Here is a 19,147-nt window from a genome sequence, read left to right as displayed (position 1 = left end):
CTTTTCCCTACAGACGATATTGCTTTATTCTAGAAAAAGACCATTTGTCATTACAGATATGCTTCATCGTTTTGTTGTTATTGTTTTTTTGGTGTTTAGGGGGATGGGTCGGGTTTAGGTTTATTTTGTTTAACGTCCTATAACAGCTAAGGTTATTTAATGACGCGCCTCCATGTGTGTTGTGTGTGTGTGTGCCTGCGTGGGAGTGTGCAGGAGGCATGGTATGTGGGTGTATTTGCCTCCTTGTGATAGCGCGGATCTGATGCCGACTCTATAGTGTTATCTCACTGAATTAACATGCCGAAGGCACCCAGTACAGCATTCCGCCCGGTCACATCATACTGACAATGAGAAAATCAGTTGTTGCCTTTTTCTCTAAATACTAAACATTAAGCAGGAGAAAAACAACTACCATTTTTAAGGACTTTGATATGTCCCGCCTTGTCATTGCCTTCCTCCACCCGGGCGAACGTTCAACTTTAAAGCAAAAAATAGGTGATGCCAACAAAGGGTCTAGGAAATGAAAGGTTGATAGAAGTAAAGAGAACGAAAAGAAATCCCTGATGTTGCAATGAATACAGCAGATATATTGTTGTCTCTTTTGTGTCTCAAATAGCACATTAGTCGCCTCTTACGATACACATGCAGTGGGTAACAGCAGGTTTATTCTTTTTGTCGATCCCGACCTGCAGGGATTGGGGGATTAGAAAGTATTTCTCTTAAAAAAGTATTACAAACCGCAAATACAAAGTAACAAGCATCCTTTCCACTCCGTGTCGGTTTTAGCTGTAATCTATATTTTTGATGAAACGCATGCGCAGAGATTTCAAGCCACAGCCGATATACAGAAATAAGACTCACGACCGTTTTGAATAAAACAACTCAATAATTTGCTCTCTTTATTCAAGTCAACTATGTTGTTTTTTTACATTTGTATTTTGGGAAATGTAGATGAATATGTCTGTCAATTGATATATGTCCTGTCTTGATCATTGCGTGTTACATGTACATGACTAAAGAAATAAAGTATATACATATATAACATTTATGTACGTGATTTAAAAATGCAAATTCGTATCAATATGAAAACATCGAAGTTGTGTACGTATATCTTGTCATCGGAAGGTGATTACTCCTGTGGTATGGTAGGTTTAAATGTATCAGGAAATGCCTAGCGGGATAAAAAAAAACAAGTTACGTAATCAGTTACGCAACAAACATGAACATTTTATTTCCACCCTGATGACACATGGCGTGGTTGTCGCCCTTAAATTAATGTAATAGGTGTCTAAACGACAGTAACTGTTCACAAGTTAATGTTATTTTACTGACATGCCACGGATACCGGACATTGCATCACAACCCTCACGAATTGTATTGAATTTGCGGTACGTCAATACATGAGAAAGTTCTGTCATTTCTACTGGCAGCTTTACAGAGAATATAATTCAGTTAAATGAAAGTGAATAATTCCTATACGTAATAGATTGCAGAAAAACTAAAGCCTGAACATGCAAGAACGCTATCAGAACTAAAAATCGGCAAAACAAAAAAAGAAACTGAAGAGACAACAAAATAAAAAGAAAGACAGTGTGGACCATCTCCAGCCCCCTCTCACACACAAAATGGTGGCTTCACTAAGTACTCCGTGAGACCATCAAACACAACATGGTGGCTTTACGAAGTACTCTGTGAGACCATCACACAAAATGGTGGCTTTACGAAGTACTCTGTGAGACCATCACACGCAACAAGGAGGCATAACCAGCTGCTCTGAAAGATCATCACACCGAAACCGTCAAGTTCATGGGCGCGTGAAGCTGTCATGATGTAGGAAAGGGGAAACATGTCGCCAAACGTGGTAGACACACTAAAATATCATATAATAGAATTGTATCATGTAAATGAGCATTGCATTTATGATCAAAGGTTTCAGAAAATCGGTGGCCTTTTTTAACTGCTGCATGTACAGTAAAGCAAAGCACGGAAACGATATTGTGTTTTACGTCTATAATTCACCAATTGAAGTATTTAAAGTGGTTATTTCCCAATATATAAGATATTTTGAATGTTGTTTCTGTATATACCACATCTAAAAGAATTGGGATATTTTGAAAACAATACAACTACATGAATACTCGCAATCGATCTCATCCAAACTAAGTACTACATAGTCTAACATGTATTTGTAAACATATACAACTACTTAGGTAATATAGGGCTTGAGCTACGACCAACTTAATAGTAATGCTTTCCAATGTCTTCATGTAGAGTTGACTACTTGGCGAAAACCAATGCGTGTTTTTCATCTGTGACTGTGTTTGCTGGGGTTTTGAGCGGGAACATTGATATATGTATATGTAGATAATAATTTACAGTAAAAGATTTGTGTAATCTAAATAACGGACAGCAAATCATGATTTACATACATTTGGTTATGTGATGTAAAGACTACTTATATGGCGAAATATGTTTCAATGCCATGAGGCAAAACGCTGACAACATAAAGTGTGATTATCATCATGCCACTATTAATTAAATTTGTTATATTCTCCGCAACAATACGGATGATTATCATTATGTATAAAGCTCGTCTGATTATCCGGCATGACGTCATTTACATCTGATGTAGAACTTTTATTTTTATCTTCCACGTCATCACATAAAAATGTCATCAGATACAAAGGTTCCGCAATATTACGCCATGATATAGTTCATACATGTCCGTGAAAAAAAAATCAAACAAATCTTCAATTAAGTTAGATGAGCTACATATTTTTGATTTCGTGTACGTTTATTTGACAATTTAACAAAAGGCTTTAAGAGACATGCTTTGGTCTTTTTGACTGCGAATGGGAAGTTTGAGTTAAGCCCATCCTCACACTGTCATGTTTATGCCTTATCTGATATACATCTGTACAGTATTCACGGCGGATTGGAGATTGGGCAATTTAGTGGCCACTTTGAAATAAAATCTTATTGAAATGTTCTAACCTTTGGACAAGGTCATGTAGCACGACACTGTATCCGGTCTGGTCAGTTTATACTGACAACGACTTGCCCAGTCTTCCCTGCTATCCATTTGAAGCATTGCAAAAGATTACCTAAACCCTATTCATTGCATTTTATATGATAATTTGCCCCTATACCCTTACTTTGTAGACAAAAGGCAACCTTAACCATTTCATAGTTGATGCAGTAAAATATCCCATACGTCATCGCTTTGTATGCGATAACTAGCCCCTAAATCATTACCTTCTCGATAACCAACCCCTAAAACTTAAAATTCGTAGATAATAAGCCCCTAAATCCTAGCCTTGTAGATGAAATCAAGTCCCTAAACATTGATTAAAGCATCGATCGGAGCTTAATCCGATTAACAAATACTGTTCTGATAGCAAAATCGAATTAATCATCTGACCTAGCATATTGGTATCTACTTATTTGGGCATTACGCCGAACAATACCACGCCAATCTGTCAGTACAGACGGTTGAGTGCCCCTTTACGTGTATGGCCTTGTACATATATAATTATGCCAATTTCCACACGTACAGAGAAAGGCTTGCTCAAAACAACAGCCAGAACATATGAACCGTTATCATTCCGTTACTTCCATTTTCCGCTATTCATCTCCTTTCCATTATTACGTTAGCAGAGTAGCAAGAAATGTCTTTGCGGAGTTGGCAACAATATAATGATAACGGTGGATAAAAAAATTTCTCAGATCGCATCTTGATCGGCATATACGCTTAGTTCAATCGGATTAAACAGGAAATTATGATACTCAACAATCTGCCGCAATTTTTCTTCTTAGACAAAAAACAAGCCACAACAGATTATAAACGAGCTTTGTGATGGTGCCACAATCTGATTTAACTCATTTATCACCTGTTGAAGTAATGTCCAACAACCTTCAAAAGTATGCGAATCGTCGTGAACAAGATGCTTGATAAAATAAATCAATAAAACATGTAAAACAAACGTTTCCATGTTCTTGGAGCTCTTTTAAATAAAGCTGATTTATTACAGCGATTAAGAATAATCCTATCATCGCAAACTTTCTCAATATCTGACAGCCTTGTGTAATGTTAACGATACTTCTGTTGGCTTTCGACTACCACACTTGATGTTACTAGTTGAGATATAAGACACCTTCTTCTTAGTTTTAACACACGGCCGTATCAGCCCACTTTACTCTTGTATTTAACGAGATGAAAGAGATGTAAGTGCATTTTGGGAGCAGGGGATGAAATCGATTACAATGATTTTTGTGTAATCATAAAATATTAAACCGCATTGATTTTCTGGTTCCGCAATATGGTTACCAAAATATCGTTTTGGAACAGGGAACAAAAAAAATGTGCTGGTTAAAACAGTTTGATATTCATTTTCTTTATATGCAAGTACATTATTAACTCTGTGCCAGTGAGTGAGTCCAAAATATCGATTTTTTCCCCCGACTGTTTCAGGAACTTGTTAAAGTGGGTGGTACATATCTTTAAGGTCATAACCCCTCATTTTGGGTATTCAACAGGCGAGACAACAATGCTGACGATAATGAAGGGGAAGATACAGATAAGAATATTGGAAATAAGTCGTTGTACAGTTCGTATCAAAATGTAACAAAACATTGGGGATAACATCTATCTGGAATTAACAACATGTAACAAAAGCAAGGATTCAATATCAGAGCACGCTAATAAGAACCGTATTATTCCTGGTCCATAACTGTGTTGTGATTATTAAATGCCCGAGCAGTTTATACAATTTATTATGTTGTATGCAACAAATACGTTACATGGCAGGCTATTGAGACTAGTGATCCTGCATTTTTCGACACATTGATAATCAAAGTGTTCTGGGAGATGCGGACAGAAAACAAAGACTGTCGAAGAGAGAGAGACAGAGGGAGTAAGTACATGAGTTTTGATAAAGCTCGGGGTCAGTTTCTGCACGCTTTCCGATGGGACACGTCCTCACATGGGATCACGTGACGTTTCCACAACATTGCAATGTCTGTGAAATAATGTACATGTATGCGCACGACAATTGCTGTGCGACGTTCAATGGAATATTGCTTTATAAAGACTACACAAGAGAAATAGAAATAGTGAAGTCTTCATGAAAGTTTGACCTTTAGATTATTATTATCACGAAGAAACAAAGCATTCCTATTATTCTGTTTATGTTATTTATTATTGGTCATTGTAAACAGGTTGTCTTTTTCGATATGTGGTCTTGAATCACGATAGGTTTTATTGTATTATTCGAAACATCCTCGACACTTAAATACGCACAACTGGAAATAGCGTTTCTGACATTACAAATATTTGTACACTGTAACATATTATATATCAACGTATAATTAAAAAGAGTTCATAATATGCTCAGCGAAGGTTTTTTGTCCTAGCGTAAAACGTTTAGATGGTGGCGTTTGGTCTGCGTTTTTATGAGTTAAGTTTGAGTGTATCGTGCGGTAATTTCTGGTATGTCGCTCACTCGTACATTGTGTGTTTATCATGAGTATCAATTATTTTTGACATGGGTCCAGGGGTTCGCTGTTCTACCAATTTCGTGTTTTAATGTCACATTAACATTGAATGACTTGACGTGAGGTCTGGGTGGTTGTCTGTCTTAGCAATGATATGCCCTCACGCAACACCATTGGTTACTGCTTGACATAAGGTTAATGGGTTGCTTGGACTGCCAACGGGTAATTGTAATACCACATGTATGACTTGCCATGAGACATATTGGTTGCCTTCTCTACAAATTGTATAATGTAACATCGCAACATTACTCATTAGTAACTTGATTTAATGGTTGGTTTGGTTTGTGGTGTTCGCGTTTTATGTCCTAGCAACAGCTATCGTCTTTTAAGGACGTGTCATATTTTCATCGTACAGGAAATCAGGAATATCTGGAAAAAAATAACAACCCACGCCTTAACCACGCGGCTACCGCTGCCCTTTCCTTTACCTAATGCCAAATAAAATCGAATGCCTTGAAGTTAGGCCAAATTTGAAGTCAGCATTGATAAAGAAGGGATCTAATCTATCTCATCTCAAGCCATAAACAATGTTTTTATGTTAAATAATAACATAGTGGTAGAAATACAAATGTAAACAGTTGATCCAATGTCTAGCAATATATATCATACCATAGGTAAAACATGTCGTCATCATGCGATCTAGCATTTTTTATCAGTGGACATTCACCATTATATATACATAATTCGTTTGTTATATTTTTACAAGCCACTAAAGGAGAAATTTAAGAGCTTGATGTTTAAATACGAATTGAACGAATTGAACATTACGTAATAGATGACAATAGACAGGTTAAAGCTACGTGTACCAGCTGCTGACTTAATGTTTTAAACTTGGTAAACAGGCAGTGTAAAAGTTGTCGATACCTCTGTTTATCTTAGCAATTATAGCCCTGTTAACTAGGTGTCGCACACAATTTTTTTGTAGCTTTATTTACTTTTTTGGGGATAAATACAGGAACGTTCAAATGGAATTCTGATTCGACATCTCGCTGGTACTGCTCTCGGCTTTTAATAAAATGTCAAATTATGTTATTTCAAAACCGAAATTGAGAAAGCTTTATGATGTCTCAAAAGTGCTTGACCTGACTAATGGCGTGCAGCCTGACAACCAAAAATATATCATGACAAATGCTTTCTCCGAGGATTTTTGCAATAACACGATCGACAATAAAACAGAAGAAATAAAGGAATACATGTTTTTTTTCTGCAGAACCAAGCAATCAATCTTCTGTGTCGGAGTGTCACAAATGAGCAATTGTTTCGGAAATACACCAAACCTTTGCGAGACGATCGGTTTGAATGCTGCATTATTGTTTCTCACTGGTGTGGAATATTAATACATATATGTAAGCGCAGGGAAGACATTTTATTGATTAGCCTGAAACAGATATATATCAAAATCAAAACTTTTGCAGAGGCCCTTAAACATGAACAAGTCATAAAAACAACACATAGTCAAAGATTTATGAAATGTTATTCCTTAAATAAGTCAATCAATTATGTTTTTCACATTTCTGTAAAAAGGAACTACTTAAACGCATACCAGAACATGCAATGAACTTGATAAAATTATTTATGTTTGTTTTCAAAAGTTTACTTGATCTGGTACGGAAAACATTTAGATGTTCTGGCCGTAGATTGCAGAGGACGTGTTTGAATGATGGGAGGAAAGATGTGAAGACAACTCATAGCTCTTGGTACCGAAGGGTCCCGAATGGTGCTGTCTACGCGTCAAATTGTCACATCACAGACAGAATCTGCCTTAGTCAGAGTGATCGCTATCAATGGCTGTGCCCCTGAAGCCGTCTAAGATTGCTGACTTGCACGATGAACAAGATGGCGTTTTTCGTGACTCAATATTTGATAATAGTGCAATATATCGCAGAAAAGATTGATGGTTGTACATGTTTTGGGGTTTTATTTGTACAAGTTTTGCCTTTAATAGTCAGTACAACGTTGACTAACTGGCATGCTTAAATGCATACCGTCGAGACACTGCTGCAAATTTTAGAAGACTGTTACAATGTATCCCTACGTTAGGACATGTTCAATGTTACTCCAAAAATACAAAATATCAATTTTCGTACAATGTATAGATGTAGTGTCCATTTATTGAACTAAAGTCGGAAGCACACGTGTTGACATAAAAAAAAACTATTCCCATCAAACAATACGATGCTATTACATTGCAGCTAGTGTTGTCCGCAATACAAAAGATCATACAAGAAAAAACGTATGATCAGGTGTATGTACATATGTGTGAGAGGAATGGGAGTTGAAAAAGGTAACAGTTGATGTGAAATGATGTATGGAATAACTGGAATTCATTTGTTTGTTTTGTGTTTTACGTCTTATGAACAGCTATGGTCATTTAAGGACGTGCACTATTTTGATGGTGGAGGAAAGCCGGAGTTCCCGGGGAAAAACCACCGACCTAAGGCCAGTACCTGGCGACTGCCCCACGCGATCCAGTGGTGGAGGGCTAGTGGTAGCGGAATGTCAGACGCCTTAACCGCTTGGCCATCGCTGCCCCGGAATTGAGGATTTAATTTGAAATGAGCTGTCATTTATAACTACATTATAAAAGCATGGAAGCATGTTCTTGTTTCTTAACAATTATCTTCATTAAACATATTTCATTGTAGTATGCTTTCCTAACCTGATTGTTTAAAGCAGTTCCGAAATTTCATTGATGAACATTTAATTCACCTCCTTGTACTTTTTATTAGCAGTTTCTAAATGACGAATTGTGTTATGAAAAGGCATCAATGCTGACCCCGATTTTTTCGTCTTCCAATTATGCAGATATTCAATTTCAACACGTCTGTCTTAAGAATTGCTGATAAGATTTAATTAATCAAAATGCGTATGTCCGATGCATTGAATCTTATATTCCTTGTGTATCATAACCACCATTAGGTCGTTGTCTGTGCTTGTGAACCATAAGTCCCCGAGGACAGTGCAGAGCTAGAAGTCAATTTATCGACATGCGACTCCGACATTGCTTATTTAATTTTAATAAACGAAACACGTCCGGTTCACTGTATTAATGGGATACAAAATACACAATGATTTGCAAATGATGCTTCACAAATGCGCAGCAATTTGTTGTCAGTTCAAAATGTTCAATTGACGTTATACAATGTACCACTTCCTATATAATTGATCGAAATGAGCAATGTTAAAGCATTAACTTTTTTTCATTTAATGAAATATAAAGTATTCGATAACATGTATTTATTCTTTGCAAAATACACTGTACAACCTAAACATTATGCATATGTATACGATGGTATTTTATAAATACAAAGTGGTGTCTTTTGGAATGCTGATGCTATGTGATCAGCTTTGTAGCCGGTAAAGGTCGCGTTGCTGTTATCGTATATACTCAATATATATTGGAGATTTCCTTTAGAATGCAACTTGAGTGCAATGGAAAAGCCACTCAGCTTTTTACTTTGTAAATGTCGTGAGTTGAGTGGTATTTTATATATTAAGGAGTTGTGTTTCAAAATGAATGTTTAGACTTAAATAACCTATAAACTGTTTCCAATACAGATGAGATGCACCAACAGACCATGTATTGGTTGATTCCAGTTGTAAGGGAAAGGGGCTTTTTTGAGTTAATGCTGGTTGCTAGTGAATATTGTTTGAACATCCGACAACTCCATAATTAGAACATTTTAATATTGCTATATTTGTCAGGGTTATTATCAAGTGAAGAAGAAAACAAGATATTTTATAATTTACAGTATTTGCTTCCCCCCTTTTCTTTTACAATGTTTCCTCTGTGATAAGCCAAACGCGCATTCCTTTTATAATATATTTGTAATGTCATAGAACTTTTGTCCCGCGACACTATCTGTTTTTGAACACAGGTTTTCAGAAGTTTGTTTCCAAGTGTTCTGATCAAACAAACATTCTTTCGTTGATGAGTTAAGCACTAGAATAGTCAAATGCAGAAGAAAACATTAACCACAGCTTTATGTTTGGTTCCAAGTGTGGTCTCAAGTCCATTATGTGCCATCTCTGAATGAAAGTTCAACTCCATTTTTGTTATAATCAATCAATCTGAACAATTTGCGAAACGTTCATTGTAGCAACAATTCAAAATCTTTGGTTATTTCACGTCAAGATACTCGAGTAAAAAACACACGCTTTTTTTTTTTTTTTAATTAGTGCATGTGTACTTGTGTAATGAGTAGAATACAGATTAGAACATATCAGAAAATTAAATTATTATTGTATATGTTCAGATAACCTACGATTACATCATCTACATCACATAGCGAAATAGCTACTTGGGCTTGAAATTAAAAATGGTAGTCTTGACGTTCATTTATGCAAAGTATGAGTAACATTTTTGTTCACAAACTTGCAATGACTAAATCAGACTATTCAAACAATATACATACTCGTACTGGATACCGACAATTGTTTCCTTTAATTGTTGAAATACCTATGCATAGTAAGCTTTCAACAAATATTGTCAGTATGTGTAAAGTATATGTTCGGATATAATATTAAGTGATGCTCTGTTTACTGTTTACAAGTTCATCAAAACTACTCGGTCGGTTTCGACGAAATTTGAACAATCGTCCACTCTGTTTACTGGTAGAAATGACGACATTTTTTAGGCGATGAAACAATTGAGCTAAGGCGATGATAAATGGCTGACTGCTGGTGCCATCTGGAAGATGACACCATTTCAGTGTTCATAGATACATATATATATAATTGTTTTAAACAGTTCTTAGACCAAAGTGTTGTTATAGTCCAATACCAGCTACACTGTACAACCATAACACGTGAATGTTTTTCAACCGGATCTCTTCGGGTATTTCCGTCCAATTGTTTGAATAATGAGGGATTAATCATTACGTGACGTCAAAGTTGAATTATGACGAACATTTCCGAAATATTTCCAATTGACGTTTACCAACTGACGGAACTGAAAACCAAGGTAACACGATCTTGGTCCTTAAAAAATGCTGTTTCGCAAGTTGGTTGACCAGTGTTTAGAATGAGACAACATAGAACGATAAAATGCTATTGTCCATGTTGTTTTAAACATATTGCCAAAGATGCGCTGCCGCGCAACAGGTAATATGTTTGAACGGAATTGTTTTGAATACAATCATACACTTTTAAAATATGAATTTCAAACTTTAAATACATGTATGCGATTCCAACTGGTCATCAGTATAATCCTCGTGATAGGTATCCCTATATCACAAAGGATGGGTGTCTATAAGGCCGTTATATATAATATACGGTATTAACTATTATTATCTTATATTTATAGCATATAAAGGTTGTTCTGCACCTTTTAATACACTAACGACTGAGAGATATTTGAAATTGCCAAGTTTGAAATGTGTCCAGAAGCCATAACTCAGTATAAAACAAAAGGAAAGTATGTTTTGAATATGCATTTTATGTAAGTGTACTCAAATTAGTAAATTTGTAAATTTCAACTCAAAATATTAAATAGAATAGAAATTGTTGAAGAAACAAAACACTTTTCATTTGTAAATTACCTAAAACAACTCCCTTACTTAATCCTCCGTTTTATATAAGCAATCTTCAAGTGATAAATGAATTTCTGTCATTTTTCATTCTTTTATACATGCCTATTTTATTTTGGTGTTTTAGCTCATTTTGTAAACAGCAAATTATATTTGTGATTTATCCCTACCCCTTTTGGTAAAATCTTTTCCTTAGTTTTTTCGTATGTGATACAATAAGACATCTTTGAACAAATTAATGAGGTGAAAATCCGAATATATCGGGGCCCCTAAAAGGGCCTTATAGACACTCATCCTTTATTATCATGCCAAAGTCCTATCGTGAACCAGACTCAGAAGTTATCGGATATATTCTAACAAAGCTGTATAATGTGTTTTGGTCTCACTGTTTCCTCTACCCGGTAGTAACATGGTTTGGCTAGACATTTAGTGGATTCCAAAAAAAGTATTTTTTCGTACATGTACTTCTGAATCGGCTTTCTGGACCAGGTTGGTTCTCCAAAGGATTCATGAAGACGATAACTATTTCATTGGTTATAATGAATTTAAACTCATTTTCTGCAGTTGCACAATAAAATTGCATTTGGGAAATCGATTAAATACAAGAGACAACTATAATTTTTAAAATATGGCGAAGGTTAAATTTTATTCGTGTTCATCAAAGGTGAAAGGTGAGGTTTTTGAGAGTTAACAAAATTATCGAATAATTACTTCAATCTTTCTTATTTTCTCAATTATGATGTTGCAAATATTCAATGGAAAAAGTGGAATTTGTACATGACCTTATTGTGCCCATAATATAGTGTCCATAACAAAATATAGTACAACCTGCGTGATTGAAACTAAGCTATCAATCATGAGGTTGAAAGGTTTCCCTATTTATTACTGTATGTCGATCGCGAGTGACTTTTCACTATAACTTTGTAAACGAAAGATCACTACATTAATAATGCAAGGAGTTGCTTCAACAAAATTCGCGAGAAGTTATCGGATAAATTTTAACAAATCATAGAATGATTTTTGGTCGCACAAACCGGACAAACAATTGACAAGGACAAAATGGAGTCTTTAAAGTATATTCAACGGAATATACTATGCGTCTTAGCTAAATCAGCATTGGCGTCCTTAGTTCTGCAAATGTTTAAAATTGAATAGTTCATACAGTGTATAATTAACATGAGAACGAACACGTAACACTATTGGCGTTATTTAACTCCGCATATTTACAGCGTATTTCATAACGCGGCAGTTTTGTGTGATGCAAACTTCATTGTTTTATATAACTCATTTTAAAGCATTTAAGATTAGTTCGACAGGCGTGACCTTCATTTCTAAAATAGAACACAGTTAATGGGTATAATTAAAACTGAATCAGATTTCGAAGTGAACGTGTTTGGTTGTAGTATATAAGTACACAACGCTGTAAGCGGCCGTTTATGCTATGGAAGGGCGGGGCAATACAAAGTGCACAACCTCAGTACGGAAACACATTTATCACATAAGCAAATTGCACCTAGTGTTGCTCCGCATGTCTGATGCTAGTTGTTAAACACAACCGATAAACAGATCATAACGACATCTTGCATTGCATTTGACTTTAAGAAATTAATTGATTTATACGAATTATAGAGAAAATGAATAAATCTCCGCTGAATATCTTATATTCAATTAATGTCATTATCATATAAAGTATTTAATAAAAATAATAAAAATAATAAAAAAAAAAATGAAACTTTTGTATCGAAACATATAGTGTTCAAACGTGACCTTCAGGTATGACCAAATGATATATTCGTAAAGGCATTTGTAGATAACAATGTTTGAAACCATATTTTTGGAGGACAAAACCAAACATAAGATTACTACTCTGGTGAACGAAGACAGAATTGTTCACGGTATATTTCTGTTAAGTGCTAATTACTGATCAGGTTCAAATTGCAGTTTTGGTTTTGGAATAAGTTTACAATATCCAAATTTGCACTACTGTTCAAAATCATTAGGCAATAAGCCCTGCCTACTCTCAACTGTATTGTGTTTTTGGTTCAACAAATGTAACAAATATATATGATTTGAAGTATTTTGATTGAAATAAGTGAAGTGTAATCAACACTCCAAATTTAACTCTTGCTTCGATTCAAAATTTTAAAAAAACCATCAACATTTTAATTTTACGGACAGCGCATTTACATTTCGGATTATCAAATAAATATCACCAAGTGATAAAGAAACAGAGAACAAATATATATCTGACAGTTATTACGGAAGTCTACGTGTGTTACATGGCATTTTGTTACAACTTTATCTATTAGATAAAATATAGATGATGTAAACATGGATTGTTAGCAAACCGGTACATTATACAGTACATTACATCTGTAATGTGTCATTTCCTATCTTGTTTCACTCGTTTTGCAACAACAAAGGGATTTTGTATAAAAAAAAAATCAAGGTATTAGTGCATTGTTAACGATTTTTAATATCATATATCTTTATTCTTCTGTATTCGAGAGTTGGTAAAATCACTATAATAATCTGAGTTATATGTCAGATTGATTCGTCTCATGATCGTGAGCTGGGCATTGCTAGGTGATTTAATAAGGTAGGATGACCAGAAAGCATATTCCATGCCAGGACAGTTTTAGAACCAGTGAGGTTAAACATCACAAAATCAGTCATTTACACATGAAGGATGGCTTTACTCAGAAGCAGGACAGATACAAGAGAGCGAACAGTAACCATAACATAAATGAAGTCGTTGGCGGACTAGGAGTTCCGGAATCCGGCTGACACACATAAACACCTACGTTTACAACTATCTGTTGGCGTAGCATTCCTTAATATCAAACACAATGTCTCTTCTGTATGGAAAACAATAAGTGTACCATTCTCTTTCATGGTTTGTTTTCTGAATGTGATATTCAAATACAAACTAAATATATAATAACATACGTTTACCCAGAAATTCATTATATTGTGGGATAGAGTTGTCAACCCTCTGACCATGCTCGGTCCAACGGGAAAAAATCGCAAAACAGTATATACTTTGCAATTTTAAGGATGTATTCTTGAAGTAGCGTAATTGTTTTCTCAGAATGGCCAAAAGCCGACTCAGACTTTTAGCAAAATATAAAGATGACCGAAATTGCGTACGTGTAACAACTCTACGAGACGTGATCATCCTGGTTACCGTCTGGGAGATTGCCTTTGATAAATCGTACAAAGGGATTTCTAAGTTTTCGTTATGTTTTAACCATTTAGAAAAAAAGGTAGTCGATCGCCGTTTTAAGTTTGGTTGCAAACAATGACAGATTATACTGCAAAAGCCCGTACATGTTGAGGGCAATTGAAATTTGAAAGTGCAATAGAAAAATAATTACACATTTTGATTGTTAATGACTAAAATATTTTGAAGAAAAAAACAATGCTTCAAAATTGATTTTATTCCGTGAATAACTCGTCGGGTAAAGACAACCTACCGACACTGAAATGCTGAACGTAGCGTTTAATTACAAAGGATTAAACAAGGATGTTCTCCGATATAGTATCAATCTTCTCCGGCTAACAAATCCTCGTATGATATGTAACTTATTTTGTTATGTTACTTCACGTCAACGAGTTAAAAACAGAGACAAAAAGAGTAAACAAAGACTTAAAAAACATTGATATAATTAGGTATATTCAATTCATGAAATAACTCTCTCAGATCATTTTATGAAAATAAATTAATAAGTTTCAACACCAGAGTTTCAACACCAGGAATAGTGTTTTGTGGGTGAAGTTTGTCATAAACTGTTGTATAGCATGGCCATTTTATGGTAATAAACTAACAATCCAGAACAAAATCAAACATGTGTTAATGAGGTTTTCATATTTTCACATTATACAAAATGGTTTCTGACGACATGTGACAAGCAGTCATTGTGCGGTACATGTACATGTATCTAGCCTTCATACTCTTTTAAAAGCGACGTGTCATTTTGGTTTGAATTACTGTAATTAAACATATTTATCAAAGCACTATGTTCCTAACGCAAGATGATGGGTTATTGACCAGGAGAGAATGGAAACTTATGAACCGGTTTACATGGCTAAAGACATAGATAATTTATAACTCAGTCCTGCAAAAATACATCCATTCTACAGTCAATGGGTCATATGACGGCAATGGCATGTGGCTGCGAGATCGGTGACGGCGCAAAAGCTAACGACCTAACCATTTACACGGGAACTAACAGGAGGTGACCAACTCCCTGGCTATACGTAGTCGCCTAATTGTAGCTATTTTGTCGCAAAAAAACAGGAAGGCCACTCTCATTAAACATGCCATTCACGGCTCGCCGAGAGCGCAAACGGACATTCAATACGGTAGGAAGATTCTGAATTTGTCAGTCGCTCACCACTTGACTAATTTGTAATAATCATTGTTGATATTCAAGGACGAGTTCCCCTTGTCGAGAGGTTATGTAAATGGCTAAAGGAAGAACTGTAAATTCTAGATGACTACTGTTTGACGGAAGCAAAATAAGACCGGATGAACTCGTGAGTTAAATCGGTCTTTAATAATGATTTACTTACAACGACTCACTTTAATTGTTTTTTCCATATATTGGAGAAACCACTCCCAACATTTATCTACAAGGCAATTTGCCATTCGACTTGTTGACGCTCAATAATGACAGTATATCTGTTATGTCAGCATTTATTAGCAAGTGACCTTATTATTTCCCGTTACAAAGGTGACCTGACGTCATGCTCCCCGATCCATACGGCCTTGTATATGCAGATAGTATACCCGGATAAAAGGTAGCTTATGTTTATGTTTTGTTAATTGGAAGTTGCAAGTTTGAATACGATAGAGACAGCATTCCCATTAACCGCGGTTACCAACGGGACTGAATAAGGCTATCTGGTTCCACAATGGACTGACCAGTACGTAACGGCCAATTTGTTACAGCTTAGAATGATTAATCTTCGCCACACTGGTCACTCGCTTCGTCGGCGATGACAAAACGACCATCCCTCGGTTACCATGGTGAGCAGTCAATGTTACTTGTTTCAATTTGGCGATTTATTTCCGATAGACTTGGCTGTATTAACACGGCGAATCTCCCGTGGCGAGTGACTGGTCATTTGGACGAAATTACGATCTCAGAATGACCACAGGGAGCGCCGGCGTAATCATTCATACCAGTACGCGGAAAGCACTGTGACACTTGTACATAAATTGTCTCCAAGTTTCATGGCAAAACGACAATTTTTTTGTGCAAGTCGTACTGACAAAAGTATAAGTGTTTTAGGGTATCGAGAGAAAAGTGAAAGGAGCCATATTTATTGCAAAAGGTTATAACTCTAAAGCAGAAGTATGACAACAACAGTGATTTTTTTTAATTGCTAGGTCCTTTTGCAACCAACAATGTGTCAACCATAAGTGTGTTTTTTCCGGTTCATTGTAGACTCCGTACACATATTACCTAAGGTAAAATTCATCCTTAAAAGCACATCTACATCAGAAATAGAAACAAACAACAACCGGGTCCGTGGATATACCACGACAAGATGACAGAAATCGAAAACATGTTTCAATGTAGTGTAAGCGCCAGGCCCAGCATCAATAATCCTCCCTCTATGAACTTTTTGTAATATTTATTTGAAATAGAATGTAAACTTGGGTACTACGTTTATAAATGGTTCTTATGAATAGGACCCTTAATGAGTTTTTCTTTCAATGTATAGTAGATTTGTCTGTAATAATGACACCGAGTTATTGATAGTCATACTGAAACTATTTAGTCTCTACATATCACCAGCTACATGTACAAATAAGGTGTAAGTTGAACGGCAATAATTTGAAGTAACAAAACGCCAATATCTTGATATCCTAAAATTGCATAAGGTCAGTCCTAGGTTCACAGCCAGATGAATACCGATTCCCTTTTCATTGTAATTGTCATAGTACTGTACTTTGTCCTTAAATGAAGTTATTTTAACTAATATTTCTCATCGCATACAGTTTAGTGTTTCTCACGATCTATTCGTGTTATTTCTAAATAGATTCTTTCACAGAAATACATTTTTTGATTTACTGTGCATTCGGTGGCTAGTACGGACTAATAAAAGAAAGTGAGATGTGTTTCACATCTTCCTCTTTCAAATACTCGATATTAGCTGATACTAAAGTATCCACCATTGTGACACATTTTTCAAAAGACTTGATTCATTATATAAAAAAAATGCAATCATGCATATCTACGATGTTGACATTTTTGTAAATGGGAAGTGGTTATTGACGAATGTTGGAGATTCCGCGACATGATCTTGACAGTAATCGTGGGTTTGCTGTAATCATTTCTAAGCTTTCAGTCAAGTCCGTTGTTTGTACCGCCGTCTGCCGGCTGTACGAGTTCGGGTTCATACAATGTATGAATTTGCGTAAACAAATGCTGTCAGAAACTTGTTAATGGAAATTGTTCGGTGATTTTCTATCGTATTTGGTAATTAAAACGGAGTTAGATTTGCTATATGATCCCATAACGACACTGTTCTCTCAGCAAATTTATATATTAATTATTATCATACTATAAAAATGCCATTTTTTTCAATCATTGTTTGCTCAGAAATTTCAAAAACGTCCTTCACGAAAGTCATCGATGTCGAAATAGGAGAAAACGATTAATAGATCACATAAAAAGTGACAAGACCAAAGCCGTTTACTTCATCATTCTGAAATCGGCAATCCAGGAAACAAAAAGTTGTATTTTGAGGTTAGCGTATGAACATTGCCATATGAAACTCCGCATCAGCCCGAGGGGCCTGAGGCCCGAGGACTGTTACAGAGTAGGTATTGGAAATGGTTTTATAGTTAACTTTAATACAATATTTCATATACTGCTTTATAACATCAAAAGAAGAAGCAATAACACATAGACCTGGTAGATAATTGGTATTTCATGAGCTTAACTACAATCATATTCTACCTTAGATGAAACGCCATGAACAGAACAGCCAATACAATTCGATAACCAGCATGTACACTACCAGTTTGAGAATTGCTGAAACAGTCGTACATGTACCAAAGTTTTGAATATGCCAGAACCCTTAATTGAACAGTATTAATTGTTCATTTAACTGCAAACCCAAGACAAATATTTCCTGGCAAATAAAGGAAAACATACAATACGTTATATTCTTATTTTGATATACACGTTTCAAGTCTTGCTGCAAAACAATTTGTGGGAAATTCAACAAAGGGTGGAAAAAGAAAAATAACGACAAAATTAATGGGGAGTTATTTTAAGAAGTGCAAGCACATATGAATCGTTTCAATTTGATACAGGCATTTTTATTTTAATGGATCGTACGAAACATCATATATAATCGATCTTATATTATTTACACGTCTTATCTCACTCCTTTTTGTGTTGCAAAAATATTTATCATTTCCATTGTATCCATCAATAACGTTCACTGTTATACCCCGATACATGACTTTCGGTTCACACGTTTGTAGGCCACGCTGACGTTGAACACGATCACTTTTGGCATTCCATAGCAAAGAATAATTTCTTGTACAGAACCAAACAGTACAGGTTCCCTTGGTAATTCTGCCATCACCACAAAAGTATGAATATTTGAAAATGGGAATAAATCAATCATTGGATTACTTGCCATCACCAGACAGCCACACACCTGCATATTTTCGAATAGGGTCTAACCATTTATACAAAGACTTGTTCATTGTTTCTGGTTTAGGACCTGATGCATGATCAATACGGCAAGACATTCTCGGAGGAATTACTGAAGTACATTTCTAAGCAGGTATTGATATTTACGGACAGAACCAGAAGTACAAACATGTTTCATGTTTAATTCTTCACAAGAACACAAAGATCGTTTATAAAAAAATGTATGTCTGGGATTTTTTTCATTAATTTGCGATGTATAACAATATTAATCAGTTTGGGTTTTTATATTTCTAAGCGGAAGGGTTGAAGCCCAGGATAATCATGAGATTGGTTATTCTATATAGTTTTACACATACTTTCCCCTGATGGTTATACATGTATTTC

Source organism: Mizuhopecten yessoensis, unplaced genomic scaffold, assembly GCF_002113885.1.
Source record: "Mizuhopecten yessoensis strain PY_sf001 unplaced genomic scaffold, ASM211388v2 scaffold2329, whole genome shotgun sequence".
In the NCBI taxonomy this organism is placed as follows: Eukaryota; Metazoa; Mollusca; class Bivalvia; order Pectinida; family Pectinidae; genus Mizuhopecten; species Mizuhopecten yessoensis.
Note: the sequence above shows the minus strand (reverse complement) of the source record.